General features: G+C 45.6%; 1 protein-coding gene across 5 annotated transcripts in view; it reads left to right on the plus strand.

Moving 5' to 3' along the window:
* Positions 1-17338, plus strand: part of RICTOR (RPTOR independent companion of MTOR complex 2) — a 607299-nt gene that overhangs the window by 439949 nt on the left and 150012 nt on the right. The gene's annotated exons all lie outside the window — the stretch shown is intronic.

The raw sequence follows: 17338 nt of genomic DNA on the forward strand, positions 1-17338 counted from the left end.
GCACGTTGCCGCATTGACTCCGCCCCCCAATATACTGGCTCCTCATTTGTCAGATCAACCCTTCCTGCCAATAGAACCCGCCCCCCCCCCGACGATCGCCGGCAGGAAGGTGCTCAGCCCTTCATGCCGACAGAACCAGCCCTCCCCAACGATCGCGGCAGGAGGGTACCCATCCCCTCCTGCCTACCCCAACAGCCCCCCCCGACGATCGCAGCAGGAGGATATCCAACCCCTCCTGCCAGCTCCCCAACAGCCCCCCTATGATCACTGGTAGGAGGGTGCCCAACCCCTCCTGCCGGCCCCCCCAACGGCCCCCTATATCGCCAATAGGAGGGTGCCCAACCCCTCCTGCCGGACCCTCCCCCAACAAACCCCGCCATCCCGAAACACCACCCTTAGTCTTACTTTCCAAGTTGGACCGGACAGCTCCTCGCTCGTCTGGCCAGCAGGCCTGCCTCCGTCCAAATGAGGCGGGCCCGCCCCTCCCCTCCCCTGCCTAACCCACAGGATCCTAGGGCCTGATTGGCCCAAGCACCTAAGGCCCCTCCTATAGCGGGAGTGGCTTTAGGTGCCTAGACCAATCAGGCCCTAGGATCCTGTGGGTTGGGCAGGGTAGGGGCGGGCCCGCCTCATTTGGACGGAGGCAAGCCTGCTGGCCATACGTGTGAGGAGCCGTCCGGTCCAACTTGGAAAGTAAGACTAAGGGGGTTCCGGGGTGGGAGGGTTCGTTGGGGGGGGGTCCAGCAGGAGGGGTTGGGTACCCTCTTGCCGGCGATCTTAGGGGAGGCCATTGGGAGGACCGGCAGGAGGGGTTGGGTACCCTTCTGCTGCGATTGTCGGGAGGGCCGTTGGGGGGGGTCTACAGGAGGGGTTGGGTGCCCTCCTGCCGTGATCGCTGGGGGGAGGGGAGACTTGCAGCCGTAGCTGCGGTCACTATGCTAATCACGGCAGGGAGATCTTTGCCGCGATTAGGTACAGCGGCCGCGTCTACTTACCATGTAGGCTAACATTGTAAGCATTAAAAGTACATGTCGTGTTTGTTTTTGTATAGTTATTAACGAATATTTAACTAAGTTTTAAAGTTTTAAAGAATGTTTCCTTTATACGTAAATAAAGAAAAGTATTTAAAATCGTACCCGTTTGAGGCTTTTATGTATGCAGCGGTGACGGTGACGGGGCGGTGAATGGGGTTGCAGTGGCGGTGACGGGGCGGTGAATGGGGTGGCAGTGGCGGTGACGGGGCGGTGAAGGGAATGGTGGTGACGGGGCGGTGCAGAGGATGGTGAGACGGGGACGGGGCGGTGACGGGGACCAATTTTTTCACCGTGTCATTCTCTAGTCTACATTCAAGGGGAACAGAACTCCTTAGCAGACAATCTCTGCAGAATTCTTCAACCTCACGAATGGTCTCTCGATCCCATGACTCTTCAGTCCATTTTCGCTCAATGGGGCACTCCTCAAGTGGACCTTTTTGCAGCTCCCCACAACCATCAACTGCCCCTGTTTTGCTCCAGACTCTACTCTCCTCACCGTCTGGCGCCCGATGCATTTCTCCTGGATTGGACCAGTCTCTTCCTATATGCATTTCCCCCTCTACCACTCCTGCTGCGGACATTGTTCAAGCTCAAGAGGGAATGGGCCAAGATTCTCATCGCTCCACGGTGGCCCAGGCAACATTGGTTCTCCCTTCTACTTCAACTCAGTTCTAGGGAACCCATACCTCTTCCACTGTTTCCTTCTCTGCTTACTCAGCATCAACAGTCCCTTCTGCATCCCAACCTGCAGTCTCTGCACCTGACAGCTTGGTTTCTCTCGGGCTGACTTCGGCTCATTCACTCCTTTCTCAGCCTGTCCATTCTATCATTGATGCTTCCAGGAAACCGGCCACTCTTCAGTGTTATCAACAGAAGTGGTCTCGGTTTTCTTCCTGGTGCCTCTTACATCACCATAATCCCATGTCTCTAGCAGTGGGACTGGTGTTGGACTATCTTCTTTCATTATCTGACTCTGGTCTTAAATCTACTTCTATCAGAGTTCACCTTAGTGCAATTGCTGCTTTTCATGAGCCGGTCCATGGAAAACCCCTCTCAGCTCATCCTTTGGTTTCTAGGTTCATGAGGGGCCTTTTCAATGTGAAACCACCTCTTAGGCCCCCTCCGGTAGTCTGGGATCTCAATGTGGTTCTTTCTGCTTTAATGAAGCCTCCTTTCGAACCTTTGGCCACAGCGCATTTCAAATTTCTTACTTGGAAAGTGGTCTTCCTTATAGCTCTCACTTCTGCCAGGAGGGTCAGTGAGCTGCATGCACTAATGGCTGATCTACCTTTCACTGTTTTTCACCATGATAAGGTGGTCCTCCGTACACATCCAAAATGTCTCCCTAAGGTTGTGTCTGACTTTCATCTTAACCAATCCATTGTCCTACCTGTATTTTTTCCAAAGCCTCATTCTAATCCAAGTGAACAGGCTTTGTATACCTTGGATTGTAAACGTGCTCTGGCTTACTATCTTGAACGCACCAAACCTCACAGATCATCTCCTCAACTGTTTTTGTCCTTTGATCCTAACAAGTTGGGTCATCCTGTATCTAAACGCACCCTGTTCAATTGGCTTGCTGCTTGCGTTTCATTCTGTTATGCTCAGTCGGGCCTGACACTGGAAGGTTCTGTCACAGGCCACAAGATTAGAGCTATGGCAGCGTTTTTAGCTTTCCTCCGTTCCACTTCTATTGAGGAAATCTGCAAGGCTGCTACTTGGTCCTCAGTTCATACTTTTACATCTCACTATTGTCTGGATGCATTCTCCAGACGGGATGGACACTTCGGCCAATCTGTTTTACAAAATTTGTTTTCCTAATGGCCAACCTTCCCTCCGTCCCTCTTTTTGTTAGCTTGGAGGTCACCCATCAGTCAAGAATATGCTGCCTGCTTGTCATGGGATAAAGCACAGTTACTTACCGTAACAGGTGTTATCCAGGGACAGCAGGCAGATATTCTTGCGTCCCTCCCACCTCCCCGGGTTGGCTTCTTAGCTGGCTTATCCTAACTGGGGACCGCGCGCCTTCGTCGGGCGGGAAGGCACTCGCGCACGCGCGGTGCGGCCTAACTAAAACTTTCTAAGTTCTTAGAGTGCAATCACTCTAAAATTGTCCGTACCGGGGCTCCGTCGGTGCCATCACCCATCAGTCAAGAATATCTGCCTGCTGTCCCTGGATAACACCTGTTACTGTAAGTAACTATGCTCTACTGCTCCACCAGGACATGAAGGCTGCACTTGGACAAGTTTGGGCGCCACCTTTTCCAAAATTTCATGTAAGCTAATAGAGTTATTAGTTACAAATTTCATATGTCTTTTTACCTTAACATATTAAGAAATTGGCTGATTCTCAACAATATATTCAACTGACTGACTTTCTGAATTCCAAGAGACTACTCATAGCCTCCTACAAACCAGAAAGTTTAAAGCATGAACAGCTTTTGATGCCTTTGAACTTACATCCAGAGCATCAGCTATGTCTATTGCTATGCGATGTCTTGCATGGTTACGAGTCTTTGACACGGACATTAACGTTCAGGATCATTTAGCAAACATTCCTTGTCTTGATGAAGAGCTCTTGGGACAAGGTGGAAGATGCCACCCTAAGACTTAAACGGCATGAACAAACCTAAAACACCTTTACTGGATCCAAGAATAAGACTCAGCTATCTAACTCTTTTCAGAGACCTGCTTCCTCTTCCTACAAGAGGTGTTATCCAACAACCTCAATCCTCTTCGAAGCCCCCACCACAGAAGAGGCAAAAGTCGCAAAAGCCTCAAAAAACTCAAGACTTCTGCTACTCAAAAACCAGCTCATTCTTTTTGACATGCTTCTAGAGAGCATAGCTGCAATAACCCCCTCTCAGCCACCTCCCCAACCCGTCGGAGTCTGACTTCTCTTATATCATCAATGCTGGACTCTCATTACCACAGACACCTTGATCCTCAAAGTCATTCAGTAGGCTTACTCTCTTCATTTCAACACCATTCCACCAAACAACCCTGCAGACTTCCCTTCTTCTTCTTCAGGAAATCGAAGCGCTGCTTCAATTAAAAGTCATAGAAGTAGTACCCCTTTCCCAGAAAAATCAGGAGATTCTATTCCAGATATTTCCTAATTCCAAAGAAGACAGGATGTCTTCATCCCATTCTCTACCTCCAAGCCCTCAACAAATATTTGGTCAAGGAGAAGTTTTGCATACTATCCCTGGGTACTCACTTCTAGAACAAAACGATTGGCTGTGCTCTCTAGACCTCAAAGAGTCCTACATGCACATATCCATACACCCAGAAAGTTTATTCGCTTTTGTGTACATCATTATTTCCAGTATAAAGTTCTGCCATGCTTCATCTCCAAGAGTATTCACAAATTGCCTGGTGGTAGTAGCAGCAACCCTCCGTACCCAAGGATTTCAAGTGTTTCCGTATCTAGACAATTGGTTGATAAAGGTTGCATCCCCTCAAGCAGTGCATTCAGCAACTGAAGCGACCATAGCTTTTCTCCAACTCCTAGGTTCGAAATCAACTTTCTAAAGTCTCAACTTCAGCCCTCTCAAGTGTTGGGATTCATATGAGTCGTGCTCAACACAGCTTATAAGGACTTTCCTACCCCAACAAAGATAAAACACCTTGCTTCACCTTTGCAATCATGTATCCACTCTGCAAAACATCTCAGCAAGACAAATGATGTGTCTCTTGGGACACATGGCATCCACAGTTCATGTCACTCCCTTTGCTCGACTTCATCTCAGATCATCTCAGTAGATTCAAGCCACAGATTCCATCGCCTAACGAATCAGTTACCTCGCCTCTTTGTCAATCTATACAGTGGTGATTGAATCTGACAAATCTCTCCTCCACATCGCAAAATACTTATGACAGATGCATCCATGCATGCTGGGGAGCTCACCTAAACAGTCTCAGGACTCAGGGTGGGTGGTCTGCTCGTGAAAAAGCATTCCACATCAACCTGCTAGAGTTGCATGCAATTCACAATGCTCTGAAAATGTTTCAAGATTGTCTCTCAAATCATTTCCTTCTTGTTCGCTCAGACAATCAAGTAGCCATTTACTACATCAACAAGAAGGGAGCAACAAGTTATCTTCCTCTGTGTGAAGAAGCTGAACATATTTTTCAAAGTCATATATGTACAAGGGAAACGGAATGCTTTAGCCGACAAACTCAGCAGATTTCTTCAGCCCCACGAGTGGACTCTCAACTCCAAAGTTTTACGTCATGTCTTCTCACTATGGGGGATGCCTCAGATAAACCTGTTTGTATCTCTCCACAATCACAAGTTGTCTCAATTCTGCTCCAGTCTGGAGGCAGATTCTTTTCTTCAGGATTGGTCACACAAGTTCCTGTATTCATTTCTGCCATTCCCTCTAGTTCTGAAGACATTAGTCAAATTCAAACAAGGGTCAGCAACCATGATCCTAATAGCTCCTTGGTGTCCCAAACAGCCTTGGTTTCCCCTTATACTTCAATTGAGTGTCAAGGATCCAATTCCATTAGAAACATAGAAACATGATGGCAGATAAAGACCAACTGACCCATTTAGTCTGCCCATCTGCAGTAACCATTATCTCTTTCTCTCTCCGAGAGAACCCACATGCCTATCGCAGACCCTTTTGGATTCAGACACAGTCTCTGTCTCTACTACCTCGTCTGGGAGACTGTTCCATGCAACTACCACCCCTTCTATAAAAAAGTATTTCCTAGGATGAGATCCAAGATGGCAGCAGCTTATCTTCAGCGTCTCTGAGGTCAATCTACAGCAGGAGCAATTTGTTTTGCCTTTGAATTTTGCTTCACTCGTGGTGATTATGCCACATTCTAAGTGTAAGAGTTTGTCGGAGTTGGTTCCTCTACCATCGATGAAGTGTCTGGCAGTTCCCCAGCTGAAAGAGAGGCTAGGGCTTTAGACCACCGCTGCCCCCAGCGTCCAATGCAGCTGAGCCAGATGAGTTTCACGATATGTTACCTTCGAGGGAGATCCTGGCAGCAGGGGCTGTAGCCGCGCAAGTACAGCTGGAGGGAGAAGAAATCATGGAGATTTCCCCTCAATTAGGAAAACCTGCAGCGTTGTCATTGGAGAGCATTTGGAAGGCTCTCATGAAGATCAACACTACAGTTTCCAACTCTTCTAAAAAAAATAGTGGCGCTTGTGAGTATTGCTAACACTATGGGGGAAAAACTACAAGGTACTACAGATCATTTTAATATGGAAATAACTCAGGTTAAGTCTACAGTTTCTGACTTACAGACCCTATCTTCAGAGTTGGTTAAAGACAAAGTTAACCTGAACTGGAAAACTATAATAGAAGATTAAATATGCATATGCTTAATTTTCCTCAATCAATTGGAGTGCCATCTATAGAAATGTTAAAAAAATACTTTATTGAAATTTTGAAATACTCACCTGACTTAATTCCTCCATTTAACCGATTATACTACATACCTTCAAAAAAGCAGATAAGTGCCACTCCTGATGAAGGAGCAGCTGTGGAACAACTAAATCTTACAGAAATGCTTGAATCATCACTTACAGATTCCACAGAGCGAGCTACTCTATTAGTTTCCTTTGTGTTTGAGCAATACGCTAATTAACTTTTGAGATTATATTTTCGAAATTCTTAATTACCATTTCTGGGGAAAAGGATTTGGGTATACCCAGATGTCACAAGACAAACACAAGAGCGGTGTAAACTTTTCTTGGCAATGAGAACTGAGGCAGTGATGCTGAGTGCAACTTTTTTGCTAGCCTATCCCTGTAAATGTTTAGCTAAATACCTTGGAATTATATATGTTTTTCTTCTACCTGAACACTTGCGGTCATTTCTTGATATGAAGAAGTTGTCTACTCTTAGGGCCTGTTTTACAAAGCCGTACTAGCGGCAACGGTCCCAAAGCCCATAAAGATTTAAAGGGCTTCGGGGCCGTTGCCATGCGGCAGCTGCTTGTGCAGCTTCGTAAAACAGGGGGTTAGTGTTTAATTGACGTTAGTTAAAGGGACCCTTATACCTGATTACCTATTATGTTATTATTATTGTTTCTCTTTGCAATTTTCAGGATCTCTCCAAGATTGTTTGTGGTCTAAGAAGGTTTAATTGTTTTCCTCGAGAGTTGAATTAATTTTGTATATTTTACTGCTGTTTTTCTTAAGCAAGGTTATCTTGTGTTTAATTTGAAAATTCAATCAAGATAAAGATTTTTTTTTAAAAAGTATTTCCTTAGATTACTCCGGAGCCTATCACCTCTTAACTTCATCCTATGCCCTCTCATTGCAGAGTTTCCTTTCAAATGAAAGAGACTCGACTCAAATGGATTTATATTACATAGGTATTTAAACGTCTCCCGCCTTTCCTCCGTAGTATACAGCTTGAGATCTTTAACTCTGTCCCCATACGCCTTGTGATGAAGACCACATACCATTTTAGTAGCCTTCCTCTGGACTGACTCCATCCTTTTTATATCATTTTGAAGGTGTGGCCTCCAGAATTGTACACAATATTCTAAATGAGGTCTCACCAAAGTCTTATACAGGGACATCAATACCTCCTTCTTTCTACTGGCCATACCTCTCCCTGTACACCCTAGCATCCTTCTAGCTTTTGCCGTCAACTTTTCAACCTGTTTGGCCACCTTAAGATCATCGCATACAATCACACCCTAGTCCCGCTCTTCTGTCATTTACATAATGTCTTCACCCTCTAAACTGTTCTGTTCCCTCGTGTTTTTGCAGCCCAAATGCATGACCTTGCATTTCTTAGCATTAAATTTTAGCTACCAAATTTCAGACCATTCTTCAAGCTTCGCCAGGTCTTTCTTCATGTTATTCACACCATCCGGGATGTCTACTCTATTGCAGATTTCGTATTACTGTCGGGTACATTTCCTGAGGATTTGGGTCAGATTTTGATCATACCGATTGTAAAAAAATCCCAAGGAATCTATTAAATTTGTAAAGCTGATGGAAGGTTTGGTAAACCAGGATTTAGTAACGTACCTGGATAAATTCAGCATACTACATGATAACCAGTCTGTTTTTCGTTCCGGGTGTAGCACGTAAACAGTTATTGCTTCATTGCTAGATTCCCTCCTTAAATTATTTAGCCAGGGTACAAGTGCGCTAGTCCTGCAGTTAGATTTGAGTAGTGCCTTCGATTTAGTCGATTGTGTTATCCTAATTGACTGTTTGTTTGGAGGCAATTGGACTCTCCAGTAATGTGTTAAAATGGTTTCAAGGTTTCTTGACTAAACGATCGTACCGAGTCTATAGCGATAATAAACAATCCTCCAGCTGGGTAAACACATGCGGAGTCCCCCCCCCCCCGTATCCCCTACACTGTTTAACATTTACCTATCTTCATTGGGGAATCTATTGCAAAGTTTAAAAATCAAATTTTATATCTATGCCGATGACATCACCATAGTTCTTCCCCTAACAAGCCTGACTTCTGAGACGAAGAATCATCTGGCATCAACTTTAAAGCAAATTGAATCATGGATGGCTGAATTCAAACTGAAGCTCAACTCAGAAAAAAACCTAATTCTTTCTGGCGAGTCTGAATGACAAAATCAAAGATACTTCAATTTCCTTGAACGGTCAGAACTTTCCTATTGTCGATTCCATAAAAATTCTGGGAGTGACGCTGTGGTGTAAACAAACAAACAAAGACTTTTCCTCTGTTAAATCCTAGCTCATTCCAGAGTTTCAGTTTCAGCCAAAAACAAATATACACTTGTACAAAATTGAAGAAGGACTAAATCAAGATGTCAGGTTAGTTTCAGTGCCAAAACCAAAATTCAATTGGCCTCTAATTCTGGGTCACTTAGGTGCATGCACAAAAGCCTGGTTAACTCACCTCCTAAGGTTAGCTCTGTGTGAGATCCTTTTTTCCTAGGAAAAAAAAAGCACTGCCCATTTAGATCTGGTCCCTTCACAAAGGATAATAAAGACAACCACTGGGAGAGGACGCAAAAATAGCCTTGAATGAACTCTTTATGCTTTACAAAAAAAACACAAGAGATAAAAAAGGGAGTGGGGAGGAAGCCACCACACAGCCAGGTGTTGCAAACAAGCTACAAAATAAAGCACAGATGAAAGTTCAAGAATAAAAATTCCAAAGATTAGCTAGGACCAGGACAGGCAAAGCCCCCCTCGCCCTTCTTCCTACCTGCTCTGGTTTATTTTGGTCGTGGGGGTTTTTTTGAGCTGGAGAACAGACCATGTCACTCACTGCTATTCCTGCAGCTGCCAAACATCAACAGACAGAAAGGGAGACAAGCATGTGGGGCCCTCATAGGGTCAGAAGGATGTGTGTGTCCGTATTCCCCATGGACGGGCCCTTCTCCCCTCTGCCCCTTCAGCTTTATTACCCCTTAGAGTTGACCCGCTTTTGTTGTTTTTTTATTTGGTTTTCTTTTGCTGTCACCAAGTTCCCAGGAAAGGGGAGGGAGTTAAGTGCAGAGCTGCCATAAAGTCTGGTCTCGGTTGGAATGCAGGCCAGTGAGTGCAGGAGAGAGAGAGGGAGGTACAACAGAGCTCGTTAGGCAGCTTTCCGCCTCAGGGGAGGGAGAAAAGCAGAGGCTGCAAGGCATAGGAAGGGTTAACCCCAGGGACGTACAGAGGTGTGTGCAGAGACAGAGAGCCGTGAACCAGGGAGGGAGGATGAGCAGTGGGAGACTAAAGGATGCCGGGGATCGCCCTCTGAGATGCAGCTATTGTGTCCCTCCTTTCTCTCTGGCTGCTCATACAGGAGGCAGACAGAAAGAAATGTCCGCTAGTAGGGCTGGCTCTAACTTTAGCTAGTGGTGGGGTAAGGAAGGAATTTATCCAGAGTCCTTGGCCGGTCCATGTATGCACAGTTTGTAGAGATGCTGCGTCATTCTAATTTGGAAGCCTATGTCTTGCCTAAGCGCTGCAGCACTTCCGAATCGGCCAGGTCGATTTTTTTAAAAAGCAAATCGATTCGAATCAATTCACCCAAAGTGAATCGGTGAATCGGGCAGCACTACTACTTACATGTACTCAATGTCCCTACATTGTGATTATTACTCTGACTTTCTCCCTTTCTCTGATTACCTCTTTAACCTACCTACATGTATTTGACGACTTTCATTGTAATTATTTCACTGATTATCCATCTCTTCTTATTTTAAACTGTCTCAAACTACTATGGCTTTGGTGGTATATAAGAATAAAACTATTATTATCATCCGCAAAGAGGCAAATCTTACCTGACAACCCGTCAGCAATATCGTTTTTAAAATTGTTAAAAAGAACAGGCCCAAGAGCAGAACCTTAAGGCACACCACTGGCATCCTTTTCCTCAGAGCTATCTCCATTGATCACTACTCTGTCGCCTTCCACTCAACCAGTTCTTGACCCAGCCAGTCACTTTGGGACTCATCCCGAGGGTACTCAGTTTATTAGGCATCTGTGTGGAACACTGTCAAAGGCTTTGCTAAAATCTAAATGCACCACATCTACCGCATATCCTCTATCCAATTCTCTGGTCACCCAGTCAAAGAAATTGATCAGATTTGTCTGACAAGACCTACCTCTAGTGAATCCATGTTGCCTCCAGTCCTGTAATCCACAGGATTCCAGAAACTTGACCATTCTCAATTCTAAAAGTGTTTTCATTAATTTGCTTACCACAGAAGTCAGACTTATCGGCCTGTAATTCCCTACATCTTCCTTACTTCCACTTTTGTGGAGAGGGATCACATCCGCCCTTCTCCAGTCCTCCGGTACCACTCCCGACTCTAGAAACTCGTTGAAAAGGTCAGTCAGCGGAGCTACCAGAACTTCACTAAGTGTCAGCTATTTTTTCTTCCATTTTCATCTTTGTTTTCCCGTCTATACGATCAGCCTCTCTTATTTCCAGATATTTTTGCCTGTCTTCCTCTTTCTGTGATCTTTTGTAATTTATGAAAGCTAACCTCTTATTCCTTACCTTCTCAGCTACTACTTTTGAGAACCAAAGTGCCTTCTTTTCCTCTTACTTTTACTTACTCGCCTCACAAACTCCCATCTGAACAAAGGGCCGTATTCCAGTTGGGTTTTCAGGATTTCCCCAATGAATATGCATGAGATCTATTTGCATGTTCTGCTTTCAATGCATATTCATTGGAATACGGCTCTCGAGGACCGGAGTTCCCTACCCCTGGTCTAGAACCTTTGCTTTTGAATGAGCCTTCTCTATACCAATCTTAATATTAAATCTTACCATGCAGTGATCACTGGATGCCAAATGATCATCCACTGTAACATCAGAAACATTTTCCCTGTTTGTAAGCACTAAGTCCAGTATGACCCCATCCCGTGTGGGATCCATTACCAACTGCTGGAACAGTTCTCCTTGTAGAGAATCCAGAATCTCCCTACTTCTAGAAGACCCCGCAATAGGGATACCCCAATCAACGTCCAGCATGTTAAAATCACCTATTAGCAAGACTTCCCTGAAGTTTTTTAGATATACAGTGGTACCTCGGTTTATGAGTGCACCGGTTTGCGAGTGTTTTGCAAGACGAGCAAAACATTCGCAAAATCAGCACCTCGATTTGCGAGCACCTCCCCCCATGAACTGGCACCCTCCCCCCCGTGATCCGGCACCCCCCCCCCCGCTGCCATCGGGCACCCCCCACTGCCATTGGGCACCCCCCCGCCGTGACCTGAAGTCCCCCCAACCCACCCGAATCCTCTTCTTACTTTGCTGTAGCCTCCGCAGTGGCACCGGCACCAGCATGTCCTGTGCGTTGGTGCCGGTGCCTGAAGATCTGCCTCCTGTGCTGGGCTTTGAGCATGTGCGCATGCTCAAGGCCTGAGAGTTCACGTTTGACGTGAGAGTTCACGTTCGACGTGAACTCTCAGGCATTGAGCATGCGCACATGCGGAGGCTACAGCAAAGTAAGAAGAGGGTTCGGGTGGGTTGTGGGGGGACCTCAGGTCGCGGCGGGGGGGTGCCCAATGGTGGTGGGGGGGGTGCCGGATCGCGGGGGGCTTTCGGGGGGAGCAATGCCGGTTCTCGTGGGGGGGGGAGCAGTGCTGCTGGCCTCGGTGGGGGGAGGATGGGGTTGGGAACCTATCAAAGCGAGTTTCCATTATTTCCTATAGGGAAACTCGCTTTGATAAACGAGCATTTTGGATTACGAGCATGCTCCTGGAACGGACTATGCTCGTAATTCAAGGTACCACTGTATTCTGAATGTCTACTATTAAATCTCTATCTACTTCTTCTGTCTGTGAAGGAGGCCTATATATCACACAAATTTAAATATATTCACCATTCCCTCTTTCCAAATTGATCTGCAATGCCTCTTCTTTGCCCTGCAGATCCTGCAATTGTGTGGCTTTAATATGATCTTTAACATATAACGCTGCTGCTCCTCCTTTTCTTTCTAACCTGTCTTTCCTTAACAGATTATAGCTCGGTATAACTACATCCCAGTCATGATTCTCTGTGAACCATGTCTCTGTGATTGTCAATATATCCAACTCCTCTTCTTCCATCACAGCTTCTAGATCCAGAATCTTGTTTCCCATACTTCGAGCATTAGTTCATACTGCTTTCCAGACATTGCCCCTTTTCCTATCCGTGTAGAGCAGGGGTGCCCAATACGTCGATCGGGAAGGCAACGCAAATCGATTGCAGAGTCCATCCCGGGCTCCGTGATAGACTCGTGTTGCCGTCCCGATTGACTGGCCGATCAGCCTTCCTCTCCCTGATGTCCCCCACCGCCGCTCCAAGCTCTCCCTGCAGAAGCCTCACTGACCAGTATTCCACTCCCTGTCAGTTCTGATACCTAGGCTCTTTCCGTTTTTACCATGCACCTCTATTTCGCGGGGCCGCAGGACTCCATCACGGGCGTCGCCATGTCTGTTGTCGCCACCGCCGCTGCTGCACCCACATGAACAAATGGTGTGCGCGGGCCGCCAGGGCGGGCTGCGGGCTCACGCACCAACCAGCTGCAACCAGACTCTGTCACGTGCCTGTGGGGATGATGGCACCGTGCGCGGCCATTGGCGAAAGTCCCATCAACTGTAAAATAGTACTTCACTTGGAAACGAAGGCTTTAAAAACAATAAAGGCAATAATCCATGACTTCATCAGTTTTTCACAGAAGACAACAGCGAAGCACTTCCTTTTATCAGGCAAAACTACCAATCCATAGAGCTGCAGAGGTGTTAACAACTTGGTCTCCAGATTTGCTGAGGATTTCCTATAAAAGACTACCTGGAGCAATTAAGAGCCTTATTTGACCAATATGCTATTTCATTCCCTATTTGACCATACGTAAGATTGCGTTTTTTAGTTATAGATGCAAAAATTCTTATTTTGTGATGCGTATTCTATTTTGAATGATATGTAGGATTTTTAATTGAGAATGCAGTTCTGGGCCAAGGAGCAACTCCCAATTGTATTATCCCACCAGCTTTCCTGAATTTATTGTAGTTCTTCCCTTTTTCCCTCCTGTTCATGTCTGTCAGATTTGTTTTTAATGTACAACAATTATTATTAAATTGTAAGCCACCTAGAATGGTTCCCAATGGGTGTGGTAGTAAATAAATGATAAACTTGAAGAAAAAAGAAAGAAAGAAAGAAAGAAGAGAAACAGAAAGAAAGAAAGGGGGCATAGAGAGAGAGAGAAAGAAAGAAAGGGAGACAGAAGAAAGAAGGGGGCAGGGAGAAAGAAAAAAAAATTTGGGGAGAGGATGAGGTCTGGAGGAGAGGAAGCATACAGGAGGCTGAAAAAAGGGAAGAAATATTGGTTGCACAGTCAGAAGAATAAAATGCAACCAGAGACTGATGAAATTACCAGACAATAAAGGTAGGAAAAATGATTTTATTTTCAATTTAGTGATCAAAATGTGTCTGTTTTGAGAATTTATATCTGCTGTCTATATTTTGCACTATGGCCCCCTTTTACTAAACCGCAATAGTGGTTTTTAGCGCAGGGAGCCTATGAGCATCAAGAGCAGCGCAGGGCATTCAGCGCAGCTCCATGTGCTAAAAACCGCTATCGCGGTTTAGTAAAAAGGGAGGGGGTATATTTGTCTATTTTTGTATGGTTGTTACTAAGATGACAGTGCATAGAGTCATCTGCCTTGACCTCTTTGAAAAAAAACCCGGAATATAAATGATAATTAACATTTTCTCTGCGTACAGTGTACTTTGTGTTTTTTAAAATTTTATTGTTGGTAGATCATTTTGACTTGGTCATTTTAAAAGTAGCTCGCAAGCCCAAAAAGTGTGGGCACCCCTGATGTAGAGGTATTCAGTGATTTACTTACCTAAGGGTTTATACTCACCCGGGAACTTTTATCACCCTACCCCATCACTTCTAATTTAAAGACATCTTCAGTAGATTATTTTTATATTTTATTATTTTATAGTAGTTTTATTTTATTTTTGATTTTTTATCTTTCATTATTTCTATTTCTTTGATTTTTGATCTTGGAAATGTATTATGTTGTTATTACATATTTTTAATTTATCAGATACTTTAGCTAGATTGTGAGTCTTCGGGACAGATAGAGTATCATATTTTCACGCATATAATGTGCGCGTTATACACGATTTTACAAACCGAGTATAACCATGCGCATTATATGCGTGAGTGCGTTGTACAAATTTTTTTTTACATAGTTTCCCCCCCTCGACGTCCGATTCATCACCCCGAAGGACCGCTCGCACCCCCCCCCAGCCTTCCCCCCCCTCATGGAGACGCTGCCTACCGTTGTTTCCCGATGCCAGTGAGCCCTGCTGCTTCCTCTGCTGGTTGTCCCGCCCCTTCTCTGAGCCCTGCGCTGCGCTGCTTCCTCTGCCGGCAGTCCCGCCCTTTCTCTGACTTCAGACAAGGGGCGGGACCGCAGCAGAGGAAGCAGCGCAGGGCTCAGAGAAGAGGCGGGACCGCCAGCAGAGGAAGCAGCAGGGCTCACTGGCATCGGGAAACAACGGTAGGCAGCTTCTCCGTGCGGAGGGGGAAGGCTGGGGGGGTGCGAGCGGTCCTTCTGGGTGATGAATCGGAAGTCGGGGGGGGCATCAGGCTTTCAGGGTGGGGACAGAACTTCAAGGGGGGATAAGACTTCAAGGGGCAGGGCTGGAAAGTGAGAGTCGGGATGAGAGGAGACTCGGGGCAGGACTGGAAAGTGAGAGTCGGGACCAGAGGAGACTCGGGGCAGGGCTGGAAAGTGAGAGTCGGGACCAGAGGAGACTCGGGGCAAGGCTGGAAAGTGAGAGTCGGGACCAGAGGAGACTCGGGGCAGGGCTGGAAAGTGAGAGTCGGGACCAGAGGAGACTCGGGGCAGGGCTGGAAAGTGAGAGTCGGGACCAGAGGAGACTCGGGGCATGGCTGGAAAGGAGACTCGGGGCAGGGCTGGAAAGGAGAGTCAGGGCGGCGACAGGAGAGTCGGGGCGGCAAGCAGCATGCGCGGTATACGCGTGTGCGCACTATATAAAAATTTTTTTACACATATTTCGGTTTCCCGCGCGCTATACCCGTGTGCGCATTTTACACGGGTGCGCGTTATATGCGTGAAAATACGGTAGTTTTTCTCAATTACCTAATTTAATTTTAGTTTGATACTTTGTAAACTGCTTAGGTCAGTAAAATGCAGGAGCGGTATATCAAATCTTAAATAAACATAAATATTAGCCAGCCTGCTGACGAAGACACTTCTTCCCTTCTTTGATAGATGCACACTATCCCTTTCCAGCAGTTCTTGGAAGATCATCCCAAGGTCCAGGAAGCCAAAACTCTCAACATCATCCACGTAGCCACGCATTCATCTCCTATGCAGATCTTTCTATCTCTACTCACCCACCATCAAGGATCTCTGTTACATTCTAATCTGCAATCTCTGTACCTAACAGCTTGGTACTTCTTGACCTGACTTTAACAGATTTCAATCTTTCTGAACCAGTACAAGCCATTATATCTGCTTCCAGAAAGCCTTCTGCTCAGCAGTGTTATTGACTTAAATGGACATGCTTCACTTAGTGGTGTAATCTCCATCACCTTGATCCTTCTACATCTTCTATTCCTTCATTATTGGACTATGTTCTCCATTTGTCCAACTCTGGCCTTAAGACCACTTCGGTCAGAGTTCACCTTGGTGCTGTTAGTGCTTACAATGCTCTGACTACTTATCCACTTGTTTCCCAGTTTATGAAAGGACTCTTGAATTCAAAACCCCCAATAAAACTGCCTCCAGTTGTCTGGGATCTCAGTCTGGTTCTCACCAGTCTAATGAAGCCACCATTTGAACCATTGCCATCTGCTCATTTTAAGTTTTTAACTTGGAAAGTGGTGGTCTTGATCTCTGTCACTTCTGTTGTTGAGTGAGTGAACTTCAAGCACTTGTTTGCGAGCCACCGATTACAGTGTTTCATCATTAGAAGGTGGTTTCCAGAACTCATCCTAAATTCCTTCCCAAGATAGTCACAGAATTTCATCCGAATCAATCACTTGTGCTTCCTGTCTTCTTTCCAAAGCCTCATTCTCACCCTGGAGAAACTGCTCTTCATACATTATACTGCAAGCGTGCCTTGGCTTAGTATTTAGAAAGATCTAAGCCACACAGGACTTCACCTCAACTGTTCATCTCTTTTTACCCTAATAAGTTGGGCCTACTTTTAACCAAGAGAACTATTTCCACATGGTTAGCGGCCTGCATTTCCTTATGCTATGCTGCAGCTCGAGGGACGTTGTTACAGCACACAAAGTCCAAGCTATGGCAGTATCAGTGGCTTTTTTGTGTTCTACACCGTTTGAAGATATTTGCAAAGTGGCTACTTGGTTTTCATTTCATACATTTACATCTTACTGCTGTCTAGAATCCTATTCCAGGGAAGATGGTCATTTTGGCCAAGCAGTTTTATAGAATTTATTTTCTTCCTAGTAGCCAACTCGCCCACCAAGCCATTCAGTAAGCAAGGGAGTCCACACTAAACCACCTATGAAGTCCCCACCTTTAGCCTGGGATCTTAATGTGGTAACAACCACAGCACAGCAATCCTCACTCGACAGGATCAAAAATAGGATGGCAAAAGGGCTCACAAAGCTATTTGCAGCAATACACGAACCAGGTGTAAATGTTTGGCTTGGCTCATATCATTGCCTCCTTTATCAAATGTAGCTTATTTATTTACTTCTGTATTATTTTTTCAGAAATTAAAACTAATTGACAGCACAATTTCTTTTTATTTATCGTTTTTAATATAGTGTCTCTAGCATGCCCCGATGGGACCCGTTTCGCCCACAAGGGGTTTCTCAAGGGTTCATAGAGGAGC

This window comes from Geotrypetes seraphini, chromosome 1 (genome assembly GCF_902459505.1).
Source record: "Geotrypetes seraphini chromosome 1, aGeoSer1.1, whole genome shotgun sequence".
NCBI classification, from domain to species: Eukaryota; Metazoa; Chordata; class Amphibia; order Gymnophiona; family Dermophiidae; genus Geotrypetes; species Geotrypetes seraphini.